Here is a 23,352-nt window from a genome sequence, read left to right on the forward strand (position 1 = left end):
TTCTTTCTCCTGATAACGATGTCCTCCTGAGTAGTCCCTGCCCAGAGATGCGAATGCGGAACTATTTTACCTCGGGAATATTTTACCCAAGAGGACCTCATCATCATTTAATCATACAGTAAAGCTGCATGCCCCCGTGAAAAATTACGGCCGTAGTTCCCCCTTGCTTTCAGCCGTTCGGAGTACCAGCACAGCAAGGCCGGTTTGGTTAGTGCTACAAGGTGAGATCAGTCAGTCATCCAGACTGTTGGCTCTGGAACCACTGAAAAGGTTGCTGCCCCTCTTCAGGAACCACACGTTTGTCTGGCCTCTCAACAGATACTCCTCCATCGTGGCTATATGTATCGCTGAGGCAAGCAAGCCTCCCCACCAACGGCAAGGTCCATGGTTCATGGGGGGTTGGCCGCTGGGCTACAAGTGCTAATGCTTAAAAGTCGGCACCGTTCGGAACGCTTCGTGTCGACTGTTCTCAGTTTAAAATTTCTGTCAGCCTCAAAGGACCCCAAGTTCTAACACTACAATTTCCTTGTGAATAGTTGGTATGTTGTCCGAACGAGCGGATGATTAATTAATAACAGTAACTGCACTTATATTCTAATGTATTATAAAATGTCAGACACGAGCACAAATTATTCATTGCTTTTATTACAGGAGCATTAATCTTGCTACAAATAAGTACCGCATTTGAAAAGGACTGTCACCGTATTGCGCATTCTCTTACGCGTGTTACTTCCGTGTCAAAATTTATGCCGTAGCATCTGATCGGCACGAGTCGCGCCGATGTTGTCAGTACTGGAAGATATTTGGCTTCCTGCCCATGAGATAAACGGCCAACTTCTCTTAGCTCAAGGCCGAATTTACCAACGTCATTTAAAAGAAAAAAAAAAGAAGAAAAAGCTCAACGAAATCTGTCAATCTGTCGTTAACGGGCTATGGCAACAGAGGAACGACGCACGTACCTGTGCTAATGGTACATCACCTGCAGCGCCTCTCTTGAGACCGTGATCATAGCGGTTGGACAATACACGGGTGGAAAACCGTGGTCTTGTCAGATGCGTCCCGATTTCATAAGAGCTGATGGTAGGGCTCGAGTGTGGCGCAGACCGCACAAAGCCATGCACCAAAGTAGTTAACAAGACGCTGTGAAAGCTGATGGTGGCTCCATAATGCTGTGGGCAGTGTTTTCATGGAATTATCTGGGGCCTTTCGTCCAACTGAACCGATCATTTAGCGGAAATCGTTAATTTCGGGTACTTGGAGACTTTTTGTAGCCATACATGGAGTTCGCGTTTCCAAATAACGATGTCATGTCACGGAGGCACAATTGTTCGCGATTGGTTTGAAGAAGATTCTCAACAGTTAGAGCGAATTATTTTGCATCCCCGATCGCCAATGAATCCCGCGAACATTTATGGGGTATAATCGTGGGATCAGTTCGTGCATAAAATCATTCACAGGCAATACTTCTGCAATTATGGACGGATGTAGAGGCAGTATGGCTCGTTATTTCTGAGGAGAGCTTCCTGCGACTTATTGATCCATGCCAATGTGAGGTGCCGCACAATGCCGTGCAAAGGGATACCCACCAGAATATTTAGGATGTATCCAACGACGTTTGTAACCTCAGTGTACTGAAAAACATTACATTTATTTTGTTTATTGTGGGTGAGCTAACGGTTCTTTTTATCAGGAACGATATATCTGCAGGTCTTGCTGCAAGCATATAACAATGATTTTTAATGACAGGAGTACAGCCCCTCTTACCCAAACGAATCTACTAGTGCGTCAGCCTCAGTCATCCTCAAGAGGCCTACCGATCTATTGTGCCAGGTCACTGAGGTATTTCAGAGTCAGGATCAATTCTTCTACCGTTGTCTGTACTAATGACTTCTGTTGGTACTGTCTTTGCTCTTAAATGGCCGAAAACACATATTTAGTCTTTCACGGGAAGAACTCAAGAATGCCGCCGACGCCTGAACGGCAGTTTGAAACAGGTTTCAGTCTTAATTCTTGGCATGAAATCTTATTATATTCAACTGAACTACAGTACATGAAAAGGGAGGTATGAAAAAGTACCACATTCATAAACATCTGGGTCCACGAACGTGATCACCCGTTTTCCTAATGCTTTTAACTCTGGTCGATACTAACCATTAAATCAGTGTCTCACGTTTTATTGGAGTCAGCTATTAATGTCTGTTAGTAGTAGCTGAATTAGGGAAGTGCTGAACTGTTCAGAATTATTATCGTAATCAAAAGCAAGCAAAAATAGAATCTTTTGTTCACAGAAACTTACCACTTTAAATTTGTATTTGTTGTGTATTAAAACACTGTTATTTCGTCACCTGCAACATAACAGTGTTGTCCTTTTAATTTCAGCCAGACATATTTAGGCGCTTCTGTAGCAATAGCGCCATCAAAGAATTATTCGTTTTTTAATATTAACATGCAGTCATGGGTGATGCAATCATAAATATTTTTACACAACATTTACTCCATTGATTCTAAATTAAATAATATAATTAACAAATATATGGCAAGATTGAAATCAATGAAACCGGTAGAAAATAAAGAATAAATTTGTACAGCTGTGGCAAACGTGCAATTCCTCAAATAAAATTTTAATTTTCTTTCATCTCGGAACTTGTTGCTCACTAACGTAACACACGAAATATGTGATACGCGAAGTTTTTTTTAGGACGCTTATACCGTTATTTATTTTGGATGGTAAGTCTCCAACTGAAAATACCACTCGGCGCCAGGGTACAGTGTCTTGCAGAGGAGAATACATCGTTGCATCCCGCCGTCTCTAGCGGCAGTTGGGTCGCCTCCTGTGGACAGTCGGAGCATAGTCGTCTGTCTTCCTAAAAATTGTCCCCTGTGTTTTAGGCATCTTCGAAGCACTGATGTGATGATGGCTGCTGACAGTGCTGTTTAATCTTTCTTCGTTGTTAGAAAGATTAAATAACAAAAGACAACAATTACACATTTATTGGAATATAAGCTTCATATTTATCTCATGCTTTAAGCCTTGGCGCAGCAGCTACGATTTGATGCATGGCACTTGATGTCTTAAACCTAATATAACGATATGTAAATGAATTTGCCGTCTCTTGGCAGTCTATGTACTGTCACTATACCTAATAGTAATGTGCTGACGCTCTGTTACTGGTTGTAGTTGTCCATAAATAGCATTTGAAAAATCGGAAGGTAGTCTGGTAGCCTTTAGAGTGCTTTACTTGGCTGACTTCAGGTACTGAGCTGTCGAACTGTTTGTAACTTGGTGAGTGCCCTCGCTGCATCGTGTGTTGGTGTCGGCTGGTGGACGTACTTCCATGTTCGTCAGTAGAGGCGTAAGCAATGTAGTTCAAATCGCTCTGAGCACTATTCGACTTAACTTCTGAGGTCATCAGTCTCCTAGAACTTAGAACTACTTAATCCTAACTAACCTAAGGACATCACACACATCCATGCCCGAGGCAGGATTCGAACCTGCGACTGTAGCGGTCGCTCGGCTCTAGACTGTAGCACCTTGAACCGCACGGCCACTCCGACCGGCAGCAATGTAGTCCTCGCGTGACAGGGCCCCTGGCTGCCTGTTCTCACTTCCGGTCGACGTGTACAACATACAGAAGCAACTGCTGCAGAAGCACGAAGAGTTCCGGGCTTGTGAGTGCCATCTGGAGACTGCTGCGTGGCATTGAGAGAAGCCAGGCGAGTGATCGTGCCTACTGTGTGGTGCCGGCCTCTCTCACAAGCGGAAGGCCTCAAATTTGGCAGGTCGCTTGTGTACAACTTAAAACGAAGGAATCTGAGATATTTTGGGTCAACACGCCTGCGTTTTTTTAGAAAATCACCCCTAAAGGTTATGACGAGCAATCGACTCAAAATTGGAGGGATCGATAGATAACTGTAAATAGAGCATTTTTCGTCATCAGGTATGGGGTCCGCAAACGCAAACTTTTCCATAAATCGAGGAAAGGACTTTTACAACTGCCATTTCTGTACCCACATGGTAAACGCCCTTGCCGACAGCGCCGATAGCGCAACAGCCAAGGTAACTTGCTGGGACTCGGAGAACCCGGCTAAGAATCTCGAAGAAACCTAGTTTGTATTTTTCCATATCTCAATTGATAGGTATAGGAGGGTTCATAAGGTAAGTAAATCAATAAGGAATGATAATAATAAGGTAGGCAAACTAATTTCCCAAACGCCGTGAGTTAATTAAAGTATTAAACTTTTAAGCCTTGTCACATGAAAACAACTCCTAGTAAGAGTGCTGCGAATTCCTCACGAGGGATCACAGATAGCCAACCGCGCGAAGCTTGTTTACAGCGAGGCACGGGACAGAATGCACGCGGGAGGAATATATTGTCCTGGTTGATCTTCGTCATGTCATAGTTACCTGGAAGAGTGAAAGTGTCCAGCACGAGCCTTATAGAAGTCGATGGGAAAGAGTTGTTTTTCACCATTAGCTGCCGTGAACCTCGCGGATGCATGTAATGATTTTTCCATCGTTAATGCACCAAATGAAACACGTTTTGTGAATGAATACTGTGTTCTTCCGTAAGTAACATATGACGAGTACTGTATGTAGTTTGTAGTAATTAGCTCGTCTGTTTATGCCGTAGTGACTAGTTATTGTTTGTTGTGTCATATCTTTCAGGTGCATAATCTGGATAATGGAGGATGCACACCCTTCGACTAGCGCTGTAATAAATTGTTGGGAGCCTGTCACAGACGATGGCAAGCGGAAAGTTACCAACGCTGTGTTTTGGTTTGTAAACGTGTTGCAAGACAGACGCATTATCAATGCACTTCCAGAAGCAGGCAGTTCTGTTTCTCGGCGTTACAGATTAATAGGAGCGGGTATGGTCGAGCGATTTTTGGAGCTGATGAACGAAATGACTTTTGTTGATACTGAAGTATTATACCATGAAGACGAAGCAGAAGGTGATTCAGTGGAAGATATCCCGACTAGTGAATCGCAAAATGGTCATAACACTTTGGAAATCTCCACGTCACTGGGAATATGTGCTTCATCTCTTCCCGATGAGTATTAAGAACCGGTTACTAAACGATTGAACTACGGCGCTATACCCCTTGAAGTAAAAGTAAAGGCGGTAGTGCTAGCCAGGAATCATCCAAATTGGAACTTACAAACACTGCAAAAGAATGGAGCAACAACAGTCCTGAAAAGGAAGAAGGACTTGAAATTGTGGGAAAGTGATATCGTTAAAGGAGGGACAAGATACGACAAATACCAGGCAATAAATAAGTTGACATACGACCGATTTGTCGAATTTCGTTGTCGTAACGAGAATGTAACAACGAGAATACTTCAGGAATGGGCTGCAGGTGCAGCGCTTCAATATACGGCCAACAAGGATTTTACGTTTGCTGCATCATTATCTTGGGCAAGAAATTTCAAATCGGAGTATATAATTCGTCAACGGCACGTCACTAAATACGTCTGTCATAAGGTGGTACAAAATATAGAAGATATACAGAAAGTGGCGGCTCTTTTCAGCACGCAAACGGCGTTACTTATGACCGGTTTAATCGTGATTACGTGATCAACATGGATCAAACAGGATGCTGATCAACATGGATCAAACAGGATGCGAGCATCGGGTGAACTTTCGACGCACGTTATTGCATAAGGGAGAAAATCGAACCCTTGTCGCAGTTGGTAGTAAAAACAAACTAACATATTCGTACACGGCGCAATATGCCATCACAACCTCTGGAAAAGTGTTGCCTAAGGTTTTCCTGAGTTTACGAGAAACGAATGTTACATTTGGTCCTCGGGTTATAGAAGAGGTCAATCGATTAACCGACTCGTTGAAAAATGTTTACATTACCTGCTCCAAATCCGGAAAACTGACGAATGCGATTTACAGAACATTTCTTGAGAATGTTCTAAAACCATATGTTTCTGATAACAAGTTTTGTCTAATATTCGATTCCTGGAGTGGACAAACTAATACTACAATATATGACACAATGTTTATAGATGGCGAGAGTCAGCCGACGTGCACAGTAAAAGTAATACCGCCAAACTGCACACGTGTGTGCCAGCTGTGTGATGTTTATTTCTATCGCCAGGTTAAAAACTTTATTTCCAGGCTTCAGAATTGCTGCAGTGTGCTTCTGGAAACACAGAGGGAATTGCACAACTGCACGGATGCAAAAACTATTCACTTCATAATTCATAACCAACTTTCAGCACCGATTTTTCAGGCAATGATATCGTATGCGTGGTACGCATCAAAATTAATTCCCGAAAAATACATATTTTAAAATGTAAACCAGGTTTGTTTTCCGCCGACTCTTCGGAAGGAACAGTGTAGCTGTCGAAAGATTGCATTCATTAGATGTTCTTGGTGCCGTGAGTATATTTATTTGGAATGCTTATATGACAAGCACCATCCATCTAGTTGTTCGAAGAAAAGTGAGGACACGTAGTAGTGACTGGGAGAGCCATTGTAAAGTGACCTATAGTAACATTTTAGTTGCTTACTGTCTCAAGAGGTTTGAGAAATTTATTTGCCGACCTTATTATTTTCATTCCTTATTGTTTTACGTACCTTATTAACCCTCCTATCCCTGTTAATTGAGATATGGAAAAAAAAGACAATTACCATGTGGGTACAGAAACGGCAGTTTTAAAAGTTTCTTATCTCGATTTCTGGAAAAGTTTGCGTTTGTGGACGCCATAACTGATGATGAAAAATGCTCTATTTACAATTATCTATCGATCCCTCCAATTTTGAGTCGACTGCTCGTCATAACATTTAGAGGTGATTTTCTCAAAATTGCGGAGGTGTTGACGCAAAATATCTAAGAGTTGTTGTACTCAAGCGACCTGCCAAATCTGAGCAGAATTGGTTGGCCGTGTCTGAGGTCTTCCCCTTGTCAGTATTGTTTGCTTATCTCTAGCTTTGTACACAACATCATTAGGGCACGAAGCGCAAGGCAGAGAAATATGCCTTGCACCACGACCTAATGCCCATAAATCAAAATTCATCAATGACACAAATATTGGCGTTGTATGATCAAACTATCCAACGATTAGCGTAGAATATGTACAAAAAATGGTTCTAAGTACTATGGGACTTAACATCTGAGGTCATCAACCCTAGACTTAGAACTACTTAAACCTAACTAACCTAAGGACATCACACACATCCATGCCCGAGGCAGGATTCGAACCTGCGACCGTAGCACCAGCACGGTTCCGGACTGATGCTTCTAGAACCGCTCATCCACCCCGGCCGGCAGAATATGTACAGGATTATTGAATAATAAGTAATGAAACTAGATGATTCAGTGTTATTTTTTGCCGAGGTTTGATGGGCGCCAAATCGCTTTTGTGACAAAGTCGGTCTCATGGAAGTAAAGTCGGAACAAGTCGACACATGAAGATACACAGTGCTGTGAAATCAATTCAAGGACGAGCAAACGAGGCGAGTGGCGAAGAAAAATTAATCAGGTTACGACTGTTCGGAATTTCGAGGATCGCATGGTGATGAACACACACTCCTATGTAAAAGAGACAACTTCAAGTGAGATATTCTAAAGCAGCTCTTATGAGAACTTTTAAATGAAGTAAAAATTTTGCTCTTCAGTGGCATTCGTCTAATTCACCTGGTAATCGTTAGAAAATTGAACTTCTTTACACCTCATAAACAAAATGACACCATCATTTTCATACACTACGAATTTATAAAGAATTTAGTATTTGGTGTGTGAACAATAACCTAGAATGCTTTTCCTTGTTTGACATTGTGAGCGTATCATACACACAATAATGTTTGATTATTCTTCTTATTTCTGTATTATTGTGCTATGCTGCCTGCACAGGGCACGCAATGACGCAAATCGAGTGATGGAACTGAATATTGTTGCTGCCAAACTTGCAGATAATATCGTATTTTTTGCGTTGTTTTGTCAAAAGATGGTTTTCTGGTTGTTGCCTATTAAATCAATATGTTAAGACCTTGGTTCTCCTGTTCCATTAATAAGTGTTCATCGATTTTTAACAGAAAGATGATAAGGCCGTATGGAACACCTTGCTAGAAAATATCAACTGCCGATGTAACTGGCGGAATACAGGTACGCGCGATCTAGTCATACCGGGGCGTACTTGATGCGTGCGTCCTCTCCTTGCTGATCAGCGTCACCGCAGCCTGTCAAATGTTACCTGACTTAACTAGTTTGCATTCGTTGTGACGCTGCGCACCAACTGGTAATGCATATTCACTGTCGGATTTGAGAGGCCCAGGGAAAAAGGTTGTTGTTCAGCAGAGTAAGTAACCAACGCGTCTGGTGAAAGAAGACTATATTCTCTATGTTTGTGGCCTCCAGTTAAGTTGGGTACATTAGTAATAATTTGCAAATCAAAAGTGAATATCTAACGCACCAGTATTCACGGAGGTTTAGTCACTAATTGCAAGTAATCGCCTTCACAGCTCAACATTGACGAACTAACGACCTCGCAAACGAAACGCCAGGATAGTTCTGCTGCTGCTTAGCACCGGAAGCACCAAAAATTCTCCTCTGATATGAAAATTTCATTCGACATCGAGATCGGAAGGTCATCAGCGATTATTTACTGCAGCACTGAATATGCACGGAGAAAGACAGTAAGTGGTTGTCACACATGCCAGTACTGATGTGAGAAATGATGTAATAGCATGACATGAACTTTGTTCCTAAGATCCACACCCGTCTAAATCTGAAGTTACTATCACAGCCAAACGTATAACATTTAAGCGCCAATTAAAGTTACTTCTTGTGCAACACAAATAACACCCGACACGATCTGCTCCTATTGTAAGTAGGCTGTTTAAGTTTTTTTATTGGTAACGCCACATAGCGCTCTGTATGAAAATCACTGGCTGTGCTGTGTACAGTCTGTGGCTGGGTGGCATTGTTGTAATACTCGCCATTGTAGTGTTGGGCAGTTAGATGTTAACAGCGAGTAGCGTTGCGCAGTTGGAGGTGAGCCGCCAGCAGTGGTGGATGTGGGGAAGTGAGATGGCGAATTTTTGAGAGCGGATGTTCTGGACGTGTGTCCATCAGAAACAGTACATTTGTAAGAATGGATGTCATGAACTGCTATATATATTATTGACTTTTGAACACTATTAAGGTAAATACAGTATTTGTTCTCTATCAAAATCTTTCATTTGCTAACTATGCCTATCAGTAGTTAGTGCCTTCAGTAGTTTGAATCTTTTATTTAGCCGGCAGTAGTGGCGCTCGCTGTATTGCAGTAGTTCGACCAACGAAGATTTTGTGAGGTAAGTGATTTGTGAAAGGTATAGGTTAATGTTAGTCAGGGCCATTCTTTTGAAGGATTTTTGAAAGTCAGATTGCGTTGCGCAAAAATATTGTGTGTCAGTTTAGTGTTGATCAGAATAGATAAAGAGCGAAATGTCTGAGTACGTTCAGTTCTGCTCAGCTGTTTGAAAATCAAATAACGTAAGGGATTTACCAGCACAGTAATTCAATAATTGTTCTAAGGGGACGTTTCACTATTTACAAACTTTTATTCGAATGGTGACGCGCACTTACCTGAATTCTGATGCTCTACTCAGTTTCGAGTCACATAACTCGTTATCTAAGCATCGTGCTTAGATGCGATCTTTACCAAACAACTGCTAAAGCATATACACTCCTGGAAATGGAAAAAAGAACACATTGACACCGGTGTGTCAGACCCACCATACTTGCTCCGGACACTGCGAGAGGGCTGTACAAGCAATGATCACACGCACGGCACAGTGGACACACCAGGAACCGCGGTGTTGGCCGTCGAATGGCGCTAGCTGCGCAGCATTTGTGCACCGCCGCCGTCAGTGTCAGCCAGTTTGCCGTGGCATACGGAGCTCCATCGCAGTCTTTAACACTGGTAGCATGCCGCGACAGCGTGGACGTGAACCGTATGTGCAGTTGACGGACTTTGAGCGAGGGCGTATAGTGGGCATGCGGGAGGCCGGGTGGACGTACCGCCGAATTGCTCAACACGTGGGGCGTGAGGTCTCCACAGTACATCGATGTTGTCGCCAGTGGTCGGCGGAAGGTGCACGTGCCCGTCGACCTGGGACCGGACCGCAGCGACGCACGGATGCACGCCAAGACCGTAGGATCCTACGCAGTGCCGTAGGGGACCGCACCGCCACTTCCCAGCAAATTAGGGGCACTGTTGCTCCTGGGGTATCGGCGAGGACCATTCGCAACCGTCTCCATGAAGCTGGGCTACGGTCCCGCACACCGTTAGGCCGTCTTCCGCTCACGCCCCAACATCGTGCAGCCCGCCTCCAGTGGTGTCGCGACAGGCGTGAATGGAGGGACGAATGGAGACGTGTCGTCTTCAGCGATGAGAGTCGCTTCTGCCTTGGTGCCAATGATGGTCGTATGCGTGTTTGGCGCCGTGCAGGTGAGCGCCACAATCAGGACTGCATACGACCGAGGCACACAGGGCCAACACCCGGCATCATGGTGTGGGGAGCGATCTCGTACACTGGCCGTACACCACTGGTGATCGTCGAGGGGACACTGAATAGTGCACGGTACATCCAAACCGTCATCGAACCCATCGTTCTACCATTCCTAGACCGGCAAGGGAACTTGCTGTTCCAACAGGATAATGCACGTCCGCATGTATCCCGTGCCACCCAACGTGCTCTAGAAGGTGTAAGTCAACCACCCTGGCCAGCAAGATCTCCGGATCTGTCCCCCATTGAGCATGTTTGGGACTGGATGAAGCGTCGTCCCACGCGGTCTGCACGTCCAGCACGAACGCTGGTCCAACTGAGGTGCCAGGTGGAAATGGCATGGCAAGCCGTTCCACAGGACTACATCCAGCATCTCTGCGATCGTCTCCATGGGAGAATAGCAGCCTGCATTGCTGCGAAAGGTGGATATACACTGTACTAGTGCCGACATTGTGCATGCTCTGTTGCCTGTGTCTATGTGCCTGTGGTTCTGTCAGTGTGATCATGTGATGTATCTGACCCCAGGAATGTGTCAATAAAGTTTCCCCTTCCTGGGACAATGAATTCACGGTGTTCTTATTTCAATTTCCAGGAGTGTATTTAGAAGATGTTCTGCCATCTATTATCTCTATTTTCACTTAATATAGTGCGTAACGTTATCTCTTCGAAATGAGCGTGAGCAGTGAGATAGCACATCCCCGCCGCGTCTCAGCGTCTACACGGAAATTCCTTTCCCCATTCCAGTACCATCCTCTAACAGTCATAAATCAGTTCCTTCAATTAGTACTGATTGCAATGGGTACGAGATTTCATAAGTGACGCTACACGCTATGCCGATACAGGAAAATCGGTCCGGGTGATGCACGGTGCAGCATATCACCTTCTCAAGAGCTTGGGACGAGCGATGGGCGATGGAATTAGCAGTGCGCCGGGTGATTATCGGCTGCAACTGGACGCAGTTGTCGTAGCAGCTTAGCGGTCGTCAGACGCTTAACGGCCCGCGCCTTGCTCGCCGATAGAGCGAGTCAGCTACGACACTCGCTTCCACGCGATATGATTACTTCCACCCACTGGCCTCACCAACAGTGATCTATTGCTCTTTTCCACTTCCGTCAGGCAACCTCTAACAGAGCACAGAATGGAATGATAGCTCATTTCTGAGTGCGAAGCATCACTGGCGTACTGCGTTTCGCTCAGAACCAGAATCAGACTCGGATGCCAACGTAATATAGTTATAGTTATCTGACACTGTCAACAGGAGATCGATCTCTGAATTTGAATAATGTAATCTTCTTACTAGAGGAGATAATTTTCCCAGATCGCAATAACCATATACAGAGGCGACTAGTTTCAACAAGTTGAATTGCCATCAACAGACCTAAAAAAAGGATTACAATTCTTTTTACAGTATAATAATCGTTTTTCTTTATAAAATGTTCAAATCTTCAACTGTGTGTGAATTCCTAAGGGACCAAACTGCTGAGGTCATCAGTCCCTAGACTTACACACAACTTAAGCTAACTTATGCTAAGAACAACACACACACCTAGGCCCGAGGGAGGACTCGAACTTCCGGCGGGAGGGGCCGCGCAATCCGTGACACGGCCACTCACACTGCGCGGCCGCTCCGCGAGGCGTTCTTTATGAAGAAGGAATTGTTCTACACGTATTACATGCCATCTACATACGCTGACCATTGTGCCACTGTATTTAGCGCCTGTCATTTAGTCACGAACATATTTGTAAATAACTGTGATATAAAGAAAGACGCTTTTTGAAAATCCAACGTAAAAAATATAAAATATACCATTCTTAAAGTCAACATCTCTCATTGAAGAAGGTGCTTTAGTGTAACGTTATACCGGGTGATTAAAAATTCAGTATAAATTTGAAAACTTAATAATGTAGCTAGAGACGTAAAAATTGACATACATGCTTGGAATGACATGGGGTTTTATCAGAGCCAAAAAAAAAAAAAAAGTATTACTACACGCGTGAAAGATCTCTTGCACACGTCGTTTGGTGATGATCGTGTGCTCAGCCGCCACTTCCGTCATGCTTGGCCTCCCAGGTCCCGAGACCTCAGTCCGTGCAATTATTGGCCTTGGGGTTACCTGAAGTCGCAAGTGTATCATGATCGACCGACATCTCTAGGGATGCTGAAAGACAACATCCGACGACAATGCCTCACCATAACTCTGGACATGCTTTACAGTGTTGTTCACAACATTATTCCTCGACTACAGCTATTGCTGAGGATTGATGGGGGACATATTGAGCATTTGCTGTAAAGAACATCATCTTAGCTTTGTCTTACTTTGCTACGATAATTATTGCTGTTCTGATCAGATGAAGCGCCATCTGTCGGACATTTTTTGAACTCTTTATTTTTTGGGTTCTAATAAAACCCCATGTCATGCCAAGCATGTGTGCCAATTTGTACCTCTCTGTCTACATTATTCCATGAATTATTCAGTTGTCAAATTTATATAGACTTTTTGATCACCCGGTACATTATACAAGAAAATCATGATTTTGTAAGACGTTGTGCTCTCCTGACCTTCATTGCTTACATATTCCGCCCTCACAATCATATTCCGCACATCAAGATGCTTCATTCGAGCCCAAACTCGATAAGATAAAGCCAATGTTGTATGAATTCCTGCAAACGATATGCAGATAACTAGTAAATCGCAAGTGCGCACCGAGATTGAAATACTCGAGGCTGGCGTATAAACACACATTCAAGACACGATGGTCACAGGGGCTTTTAGTTTGGGAGAGGCACCCGCATGCCAGAAGGCTGGTCCCTTCAGAGGACGAGACAACCTATCTACATCGGCCAGCGACCACCCATAGAGCAGACAGCGTTTGCCCGAGTGAAAGGAAGAATGACCCCGTGTTTGGCTTAAAAGCAAATTCCGCTACGTTGTGTGAGAGCGCCCAGCCTAAGCATTCTTTACAAACATAGCACACAGTTTCAGAGGTTTTCAGAGGGAGACAGCAAACGCCAAACGCCGATGCTACAGATTTCCGTATTGGTCGCCTTAAACGAAACGTCATTCTCCTGTTTTAGAAGAGCAATGCTGATTGGCAGACGAAATTCCACGTCTGGCGTGGACAGGGGCCGTTCCCTTGTCGCTCTAGGAGCAAGAACACGTAACGAGAGCGTGTGCGCTTGTACGTGTATTCAAAGAGCGAGGAACAAGTCTCTACTCAGTACTTGTCGAGAGCGAATCGGAGTGCGACTCTATATTCATTCCTTGCGATTAAGCGTTGTCCACTGTGTTGGCCGCCACACTTATTGTGCAGTGTGAACGGACAGAGTTATAGGTAAACTTCTGCGAGCGAATTTTTGAGTGGCATGGAGGTGAACTGGTTATCTGACCGGTGTACCATGCCAATAGTTAGACTAGGAGCGAATAGGAGTCCTTGACTTCGTCAAGGCAGAGGGAGAATTTGATTGGCGGGGGTCAATCCAGATAAAATGAGAGTTATCTTATTTTTCAGCAGCGAGCGGCGCAGACAGCAGTCATCACAGCTTACGGTATTATGCGCTACATCTCTTGAGAGCCTCATATTTCCTCCACAACAGTACACTTCACTGCATTTCACACACGACGCCTTGACCGTACCTAGCAACATTCTAACGGATAATTATTCAAGTTGAGTAGGTGCGGCTCTCACCCATTCTGCCAAGTCGCTAACAATCTTAAACTTTGTATAGAAATTTCATTAGAGGTAACTTCACATTCCGAAAGGAACCCGGAAATAACTTGCTCAGTTCATAACTAAAATTGCCGTTGTGATTTCTCAAAATTTTTGCAAAATAAATAATAATTTTCGTTAGTTTCACGTTTTACTTACACTAACTAGCACTACTCCAGTACCCAAGTATCCCACTAGTTATGTAAGAAATTTTGTGAATTTTTGTGTTTTTTTCCTTACAGCAGACGACCCCAGAAGATATTTATTGCTGAAAGTTTTTCAGGCCTTTCTCTTTAGAACGTTAGGAGCGTCTGTCTGACTTCTGTAGTAGTGTGGGGGTGGAAATTGCATCTTGCAGGAGCCAAAGGGTAAGGGTTACATCTCAAATTAATCCGCTGCGCAGAATGACAGAATAGCACCCACTTCGCTCTCAGAAAATGGCGACTCTGCCAGGATAGGTAAAATAGGCAAGCTACGAGGATAGGAAAGTGTCAAGATACTTAGGTACGGCAGGTCGCAGCAGTAGTACTTTGAAGAAGTTTCTTTCATGTATTAAATAGCTATTTGGAAAGATTGGGATCAGAATAGACACAGGTAGTGAAGAAAGCAGAATTGTAGGGAAAAGGGCGTGTGTTATTGTGTTGGAAAATTTTGTATTTTTTTACGATTTTTGTGTAGATGTAAGGGCATATGATTTTCAGGTGATAGGCACAGACGTAGAGTGACGCAGAGACGCAGTGTGATGCAGCATCATATAAGTTAGAATTAAGAAACAACATTTTTCTCCCTACCGAAGCGCACAGGTGGAGGTTGGAGACTGTAGCAGAGGAGACAGAACATTATTCGAGAAGTCACAACGTTGTTGTTGTTGTTGGTTCAAATAACTGGTAAGTGGTCGTACAGTTTTGTAGATAGGATTGTGATGTGTTGAAAGAATTTCCATGTTAACGAGAGCACAAGCCAAAAGGTTACGTGTGAGACAGCAAGTAGACAAGATGGGGGAGAATCAACCAGATAGACAGCAAGTAAACGAGCTTATTGAGAATAGGACGAAGGTGAACCTGGGAATAGGACAGACGATTAATCAGAGAATAGGACAGTCGAGGAGCTGCAGAATCAGCAGTCTCAGTTAGACTGGGATAAAATTGAGACAGATAACACAGATGGGAATCGAAGGGACGAGAACATCGAATTTCCAGAATATGAATTTCCATGTAGGCCACATTCTGAGACATCCCACGTAGGAAATGGCAAAGATTAGATGCGAAACGAGCACAGGAAACGCGTTTGTTTGCCACATATTCAGGGACAGAATACGCGTCAATACAGTCAATGAACCAGCAGTTAGCTAACGTTAAAAGAGAAGTAGACAGTCAGGAAGATGGGGGACATTTTGCATACGTCGAACCTATTGTAAACATTCTAAATATGCCCCAACAACACACACAGAGTTTTGCGGAGTTACGAGCGCCACGAAAAGGTTCCGTAAGGGACGCAACTGTACCTGCAAACACAAGACATACACAACAGAGAGAGCAGAATGCGGAGTTGTTTGCGCCAAGTAATGGTTCAATGACAAACGCAACTAGTCCTCAACACAGACGTCACGGGTTATTGCAGTTATCAAACTTAGAAACGCCACAGCATAGCCCAGTAAGATCAAGACTACGTAGGTGAGCAGAAGGTAGTGTTACAGGACAGGACGCGATCATGGAGATGTTACAAAAAATGAACGCTAGTATGACGAAACAGAATCAGGATATTAACACACAGATGACAAAAAGGTATCAGGAATTGAAACAGGATAATCAGGCTATTAAGACACAGATCCAACAGGTTAAAATCCAGATGGAAGAAGGGATCGCCAGAATTGATAGCCAGATCACTCAGATAAACAAAGACGCGAAACAATCTAGAGAAAGAATTCAGGTACTAACACAAGGTCAGCAGCAATTGCGCACTGACATGGACAAGGTGCAATTGGACATCGTAAAAGTTTTTACGAAAAAAGCCACTAGAACAGCAATACAAATTTCGGAAGAACAAGCAATTCAAAGCAAGGTCGCAAAGGTTGCATTGAAAAAATATAATCGGCGGACCAATAAAATATAAATTAAAAACAAAGATCAGTTTGAAAAGCTTCGAACAGAGTTGATACAAACTATCGAAGAAACGATCGAGACCGATTACACCTGTAGCGAAACAACTGACACGTCAAGCATTAATTCAGTACACGAACAGGCGCCGAATAAGAAAGTTCAAGTAGAACCAAGGCTAGACGTAACACTCGCGCAGAAATCGAGACAGAAACCCCCGATTAAAGTAATACATGACATGCCACAGGACTAGCACACTATCTAGAAAAACGGAACACATACATTCAGCCGATACCAATTGAAAGACAGGCAACTGAACCAGTAAATCCAGTGACACAACAGAATAGCAGCACAGGTACTATACCACGAACGACGAGAGTAGAAACACACGAACAACACTTTTGTTCACCAGTGATACGATATGACGCGGATATGAGTCAGGAAATTGAGAATAGGCAGACAGGCAGTATATTACCAGAGAATAAACACGACGACACAAGCAGTGGCAGATTATTTGAGTCCACGAATCAGTCACAAACCGGATTTAAGAGTGGATATGATACAGACCACTTCCTTACAGTTAGAAAATTTCAACATTTCAAGGAAGAAGGCGGCAGCTTGCATGCACACACATTCATCAATCAGTTTCAAGTAGGCTTACTAAACCACTGGAGCGTAGCTCACAAACTTGCCTTTATTTGTGCGAACATGTCAGGGACAGTAGCAGAGGCGATGCAAAAGCTCGCGGCTACCTGTAAGTCTTACCTACAGTTCAGAACAGCATTTCTCGAAAGATATTGGTCTAAGGAAGCGCAAAACAAAATTAAATACGAGTTACTTCAGATGACACCATATGAAAACTCAAGAGAGAAAAGCGTGGTAAAATTCTTTGATACAATGGACAAAAAGAATCAATACCTAGAAAAATCACAGAGTAACGGAGAGCTGATACGTCTACGTAGAATGAAATTACCGGTAAAGTATCAACAGGCGACAGTAGGAAAAAATGAAAATACCGAAGAATTCAAAGAGGTTTTAAGGGAACTTGAATTTATGTTTAAAGAAGACGAGGTGAAAGAAAAAAGAAAGGAAAGATAACAGCAAAAGGAGAGGACTAGGAACGAATATTCCAATAATAATAATCGTAATCCTAACACCAATAATTTCAGGCAAGTTAACAGACACGGACAGTGGCACAATGGAGAAAATTGGCATAGAAACGATAACCAGAATAATTGGTACCGATAATTACTGAGGAAATTATGGTCCACAGAGACAAGAACAACACAGCAAAGAGAAATCAGATGTAGAAGTTGGGCCACCGAATACTGCAAAACGTAAAGATTGAATTGAAAAATGCGGAAGAGGTTAGGCAAACTAACGTCCACCCTATCTTATATTAACCACTAAATAAAAAAATAAATTAAGAATGAACAAAATAACACATTAATTAAAAGAAAAAGAGACACAATACACACTAACAATCTCTTGTAGTATCAAGTGCACTACAATATGTACTCAAACAATAAATGGTACACAACAATTAAAATAATGAAGAAGTGGTAGGCTATAAAATTGATAGATATATGCTTTAATTAAATTATCATATGAGAAATAAATAATAATTTTCTTCATTTTTATAAACATTGCGTTGTATAGAGTCAAAATCTCTTATTTTTTGTATAAAACAAAACATTGTAACCATTTTCTCTACACGAAAAAAGGTACATCGCCACCAGCACCAATCACCAGCTCTCTTAACACCAGATGCTTCGAGATAGCGACGGAGAGGTTACAGACATGCTGAGAAAGCACTTAGGGCAATAACAACAACATGAAGACCAACGCCACACTGGAAATGCAGGTTGGACTTCAGGAGGACAACGCGCAGGATGGACATTTCATATGTCATGACACTGCTACACAACGGAAGAGCGTGGGGAGAATCATAATACGACGAGACGACAATGAAGGTACAAAAAATTACTAAGATCTACAAACTCATCAAGTAACATTTGGAAAAGCAGTCAGATCCTAAAAATTCTATATCATTCCTACACTAAAATTCACATATTCCTAGCCCAAAAAGAACAGAAGAATGCAAGAAAGTAGAGAAGAACATGCGATGCAAGATTTCTATCCTACAAAGGAAATTGCTTCAAATGTCCTTCCATGAACTTAGAGGCATGGCAACTACTACAACCACCTCTCCAAAAATAAACCTTAAATCGTCAAACAAATACAAGTGAACGGGAAATGGAATATTAAGTAGTACCAATCAACATTATCTAGAAATAGATTCAGCAAAATGAACAGTATTCTCCCTACCAGGGAGAACCAGGTGTGAAGTACCAAGACGTCACAGCACAATATTGGATGACGATCGTCGGTAGTCAACTACAATCATCGAACTGCCATACCATCCCAGGTGTGACAGCAAAGGAGTACCAAGACATCACTGTTTATGCAATATACCACAGTCATCATCATCGGTTAAAAGTACCACTCCATGACGACGATGTCAACAAGGAAGACCCAGCATCACATGATAGAGTGCTTCTCTCATGATATGTGACACCCATACAAACGAGTCGATGCCTTCCAGTATTTCAGTGTAGAGTTAAGAAAATGATGTATTTGTAAAAATATTTTTTTCCTTATTTGTAAAAGTAATTATTTTGCCATATATGTAAAGCCCATAATGTGATAGGGACCTTAAAATATTATGTAAAGAAAATTAATTAGTATACGTAGATAATCTCAAAAATCCCTGTAAAGCCGTTAGCTTTTTATATAGTAAAAGATTCTGGTTAATCATAGGTTGTAAGAGGATAGAATAAAGAAAAAACACTTCTTCACTCTTAAAACAGTGGCACAAAAAAGGAAAGCAATGCCTAAATAAATAAAACAAAATCACACAACAGAGCTTTTGTGAACATTCACGTGAAGCTTAACTAAAGAAAAGCTATAACCACACTAAACCATGATACACTGTACACTAACGAGATTAGAAAAATTAATATTGTAAAACAATTTTTGGAAATGAAAAAGAAAAACAGACACACATACTGGCAATGACAAAGAATAACAACCTTTGTAAAGTCTATATTTGCCTAAAAACAAAACATAAATTGTAGAATTAAAAAAATAGAAACAATAGCTACAAAGAAATCATTAAAAAAAATTGTTAAGAATGGCTGAGAAAAGTTTATTAGAAATTCTAAAAGAACAATTTTTGCCTGACTTTGTCAATGTTTTCCTCAGCATTGACAAACCCCAGACAAAAATTTTGTCAGCAAGAGGGAGGTATGTAAGACGTCGTGGTCTCCTGACCGTCATTGCTTACATATTCCGCCCTCACAATCATATTCCGCACATCAAGACGCTTCATTCGAACCCAAACAAGATAAGATAAAGCCAATGTTGTATGAATTCATGTAAATGATATGCAAATAACTAGTAAATCGCAAGTGCACACTGAGATTGAAATACTTGAGGCTGGCATACACACACACACACACATTCACGACACGAGAGTCGCAGGGACATTTAGTTTGGGAGAGGCAACCACACGCCAGGAGGCTGGTCCCTTCAGAGGACGAGACAACCTATCTACATCAGCCGGTGACTGCCCGTAGAGCAGACAGCGTTTGCCAGAAACAGTTTCAAAGGTTTTCACAGGGAGACAACAAACGCCAAAAGCCGATGCTGCAGATTTCCGGATTGGTCGCCTTAAACGAAACGTCATTCTCCCGTTTTAGAAGAGCAATGCTGATTGGCAGACGATATTCCTGACGCCTTAAGCTGAAGGAGTAATGAAAGAGACTGAAAGATACACCCCTTCACGTCTGGCGTGAAGAGGGGCTGTTCCCTTGTCGCTCTTGGAGCGAGAACACGTAACGAGAGCGTGTGCGCTCGTACGTGTACTCAAAGAGCGAGGAACAAGTCTCTCCTCAGTACTTCACTGGGAGAGCGCCTCTGTCGAGAGCGAATCAGAGTGCGACTCTCTATTGAGTCCTTGTGATTAAGCGTTGTTCACTGTGTTGGCCGCCACACTTATTGTACAGTGTGAACGGACAGAGTTATAGTTAAACGTCTGCAAGCGAATGTTTGAGTAGCATGGCGGTGGACTGGTTATCTGACCGGTGTGCCACGCCAATAGTTAGACTAGGGGCGAATAGGAGTACTTGACATCATCAAGGCAAAGGGTGAGTTTGATTGGCGAAGGTCAATGCAGATAGAACGAGAGTTACATTATTCGTCAGTAGCGAGCGGCACAGACAGCAGTCATCGCAGCTTATGGTATTGTGCGCTACAGCTCTTGCGAGCCCCATATTTCCTCCACAACAGTTCACTTCATTGCATTTCAAACACGACTGCCTCAACCGTACCTAGCAACATTCTAACGGATAATTATTCAAGCTGAGTAGGCGCGGCTCTCACCCATTCTGCCAAGTCAATAACAATCGTAAATTTTGTATAGAAATTTCATTAGCGAATCCTATCCTTAAGAGGTAACTTCACATTCCGAAAGGAACCTGGAAATAACTTGCTCAGTTCATAACTAAAATTGCCATTGTGATTTCTCAAAATTTTTGCAAAATAAATAATAACTTTCGTTAGTTTCACGTTTTTTTTACACTAACTAGCACTACTCCAGTGCCCAAGTATCCCACTAGTTATGTAAGAAATTTTGTGAATTTTTGTGTCTTTTCCTTACAGCAGACGACTCCAGAAGATATTTATTGCTGAAAGTTTTTCAGGCATTTCTCTTTAGAACGTTAGGAGCGTCTGTCTGACTTCTGTAGTAGTGTGGGGGTGGAAATTGCATCTTGCAGGAGCCACAGGGTAAAGGGTACATCTAAGATTAATCCGTTGCGTAGAATGACAGAATAGCACCCATGTCACTCTCAGAATTGTACCAAACACTTGGAAATATTTCTGCCAAAATACATCTTGCTCATAGGATATTGCCTGCTGTGTTCACGTTGACAGCTGGCGGCACACTGCTGGGAAGTAGTCAAACGGACTATACAGGGTGTTCGGAAATTAAAGTTACAAACTTCTAGGACATGTAGAGTGGAGTGAATGTATAATATTCCGATAGAAAACCATGCCCACAAACGTACCATTTCCGTTCTACGAAGGTTTCAATTCAAATGTTTAACTCATTCACTTCTGCTTGCGGAATTCAATTAGGCGTAACGCAGTACAGTTATAAGGTAAACAATTCTAAAGGAAACATAACGAAACGTCCGTTTATCACTTAAGAACATCTTTTTGTATTAACAGGTAAACATTAAAAAGTGGTAAATATGATTCATAATTTCTAACTTAGCGTTATAGATTTACACGAAATACACCTAGACTATTTAAAACAGTCAGCGACTAGCTATTAGAATCAGCACGCGCATTATGTTTCTAAACGTTGAGATGCACTAGTCATTTACAACAAAAAATGGTCCACGCACCCTCCAAAAGATTTAAACTGTGTTCACATTAAAATACAAGAAGAGAAGGGGAGAGGGCTACTTGGATGGAATCAAAGACAGTGTTGTGAAGTGGCGTGTCTCTATTATATTTAGTTATATGTAAACATATATAGTGGCACTGCGTTAGCTGAGACATACCCTTACTACAGTAGGAGCAGCGTCAAACCCATTGACATTATAGAGTCTTAAGACCATACGTTAGTATAAAAACAGGTTCTGACTCTGCATTACCTAACGCTTAATGAATAACAAACTGAAAAATTATAAATTCATAATATGTTCATGTATTAGGATGATGGCAATTATTAAATATTGGACCTTGTATGAAGTGTAGCCCTAGGCCTAGGTTAATACAGACTGTTAAAAGTCTGCTCCCACACGAAGGCGTAGGCCATGATGACAAATGTATGTTCATACACTATGCACAGATCCAGAGAAATTAATGGTTAAGAAATCGAAGGTAACCGTGCTGTGTGTGTGGAATTGCAAGTATGCCACAAAATCTTCTCCTTCCGAGTGTATATCAGCATGGGTACTTCCGTATAATGAGCCCATTAGGCATGTTGTCATTGTCGATTTGCGTTCAATATTCAAAATGTTTGTGTGTTGTTGACCAGTAGTTGCTACTCCTATCTTTCCAACTTTTGTCAAGTGACAGTTCAAATCGTCTAAATGCCTCCACGTTTTCTTGGAAGTGCAACTCCCCTTGGCTACCAATAACATCTTTCACAGTCTTTTGTGAGACCAGTGCAGGTACTCCCGGAGTTTTGGCGTGCAATGTTGTTTGCAGCTCTTCTCGGCGGCGTGTTCTACGAATTTGGTGACGAAGTACTTGTTGCTGAAACAGAGCGACAGACAGTAAAAATAACGGTGTAACTTACCACAATCGCAGGTAGTTCCCGCCATAGCCTGAAATATCTGTACTCTATTCTCTGGGGAGTCAGATGCGCACGTCTTTCCCAAGAGAACACAGTAGTGCCCTTCACAAAGAGACAACACACACACAAATGCCTAATTCGACAATTTCACTATATACATTTTATTCTAAAATTGTCCGAAGTTCCATGGACTAGGAGATCTTGCCCCTTACATCACTACACTTTTATTTTATGTTTCTTCTGTTTACTTCTTAACTTCCATGCACAGGTCAGACGAACATTTCGTGGAGAAATAAAAACGAAATAAGGTGGCATGTATTCAAGAAACTTAAATAGTAAATTGAATTCATCAGAGTAATCTGCAAGAATCGATGAGCCAAACATTATGACCACCTGTTTAATAGCTTATTGTTCCACTTTTCAAACACATAACAACAGAGATTCTGCTTGGCATTGACTCTATTAGTCACTGACAGGATTTCAGAAGTATTAAGCACCATCTGACAATGCACAGGCCGAGGAATTCCCACAAATTACGGGATGGTGATTTACGGGTACACAGCTGGAGCCCGACATGTGTCCCAGTGGGTACAGATCAGGCACATTTTCTGGCCAAGACTCGCCGCAGGAGGAGATTTCAAGCATGAAGTAATGCAGGTGGTCCGCAATAATG

This window comes from Schistocerca piceifrons, chromosome 2 (assembly GCF_021461385.2).
Source record: "Schistocerca piceifrons isolate TAMUIC-IGC-003096 chromosome 2, iqSchPice1.1, whole genome shotgun sequence".
Taxonomy (NCBI): Eukaryota; Metazoa; Arthropoda; class Insecta; order Orthoptera; family Acrididae; genus Schistocerca; species Schistocerca piceifrons.